The sequence below is a fragment of the Pan troglodytes genome, chromosome 11 (assembly GCF_028858775.2).
Source record: "Pan troglodytes isolate AG18354 chromosome 11, NHGRI_mPanTro3-v2.0_pri, whole genome shotgun sequence".
NCBI classification, from domain to species: Eukaryota; Metazoa; Chordata; class Mammalia; order Primates; family Hominidae; genus Pan; species Pan troglodytes.
The window spans coordinates 94,472,434-94,474,332 of NC_072409.2; the positions used below are offsets into that span (position 1 = coordinate 94,472,434).

Below are 1,899 nucleotides of genomic sequence, written 5' to 3' on the forward strand. Positions count from 1 at the left end.
TTCCTTATTTCTTCATCTAAGTGCACTGGCCACTCTGTCTCGGTGTCTTTTGCAGACTCTCCTTCTCTGCTGTACCTTTAAATATTGACAGTCTGTAGAACATAGATTAGTGCTCATCTAATTTTCTCCCCTTATTTATATGTGATCACATCCATTCCCATGCCCTGATTACCAGAAATGCAATAAAGAATCTTAAATTAATACCTATGCCCATGGTATTTGTTCATTCTAGGCCAGCATTCCCAGCTGCCAATAAGACCTCTGCACTTTCATGTCTCCTGGGCGCTTTGGGAAGACATCCATTTTTTTTTCCCTTCCCAGCACCATTTACACCTAAAGATTCTGGTGTGAGAACATAATTTTCCTTTACTTCTCTCTGAAGCACTTAATATAATTGAAATAATATAAATATTAGTATGGTTTTTATGTCTCCTTCCCTCTTAGACTGAGAATTCCAACACAGCAGAAACTGTGTTTGCTCTAGTCACCTGTATTACTTGAAGGAATTTCTACAGTCTGCCACTTACTTAGTTCATAAATATAATGTGAATGGAATGTATGAATGATTAAATTTTGCAATCCTTTCTTCAATTTGGCTTAGGTTTTAGAATAAACAAAATGAAAATTTTCTTTGATAAATATTTAACAAATCAAAACCGCAAATTTAATAACATTCAATGGTGAATATATTTTGTAAATGTTAATACAATGTGAAGATTAACATGTTATATGTAAAATATCTAAATATTATAAATACAATAGATGCAAAATAGTGGAAATAAATAAATAACATCAGGGGAGTCATCTCTTAGAGTCCCATGCCGCTGGAGCTAAATGTTTTGAACACATACTTGCTTAATATACTGATGAAGTATTTGCTGAATTTAACTCAACCAATTCAGTAACTAAAGCAAAACATCCAAGATCATATGTGAAAGTGTGACATGGCAGATTAGTCAATGAGAATTATTTTAAGATGACTCCATGTCTCCATTCTTACTTCTCAATCTTTCTTGTGAGTTTGTTGATATAGAGAAGGATCTCATGATTTCCACTCTGACAACTTCCCAGGCACAGTCACTGTTTCTTGTCTTTCAGGTAGAGACAGATTCCCTGGAAGTACCTTCTCAAGGCCAGTGTAGAGCTCCCAATCACCCAGCAGATTCTCCCTCTCCCACTGCCTGCACCAAGCAGGTCTCCAGGTGTTCCAGCTGCTGATGAAGTCCAGTGTGGAGTTGGTCCAGGAGGGTCGTGTTCCAGGCAGCAGAGGAGCGCTCTGTGTGGAAGAGGCTGAAGATCTGCTGCAGCATCTCATGGAGGACAGACACGGCCTGGGCCTGCTGCAACTGGCTGACTTTCACCGTCTCCTGGGGGAATCTGAAGTCTCTTCTGTCCTTGAGACACAAGAAAGGGGAGATCCATTTCATTTGGCCCAGAAGCACCAAAGTCTTCCTTCCTGTCAGACCATGGTTCTGAGGCAGGTCACATCCCAGAGATCAAAAAGAGCCACAGCTGCACACAACTAGGGCCACCACTAGAGAGTGAAGGCAGGCCACTGGGAAATGAGGGAGCTGCTGGCCTGGTGGAGCTGGGGTCTGAGTGTAATTTGGAACCTAGGTTCTCTCAAGACATTCACTATGCATGGCTTTTAATAGGAAACAAATAGTTTTCATTTTCTGCATTCCTCTACACTTATTTCCCTTTTTATTATTTTTTTATTCTTCATATGACCTAAGAAGAAACATCACTCCATACTATTAATTTTGCAATAGAAGTCTAATTTTCCTAGTAAACTTTAGTGGTGTCAATCAAAATGGATATTTATCAATTGCATGAGAAACATCTTTGTCCTAAAGACCTAAGCGTATATATGTATGTAAATACACACACACACGCACG

The 1,899-nt window shown here is 39.3% G+C and overlaps 1 pseudogene; it reads right to left on the minus strand.

Moving 5' to 3' along the window:
* Positions 1–919: 919 nt before the first annotated feature.
* LOC104007865 (interferon omega-1-like) lies at positions 920–1,496 on the minus strand (annotated as a pseudogene).
* Between the last annotated feature and the right edge of the window lie 403 nt (positions 1,497–1,899).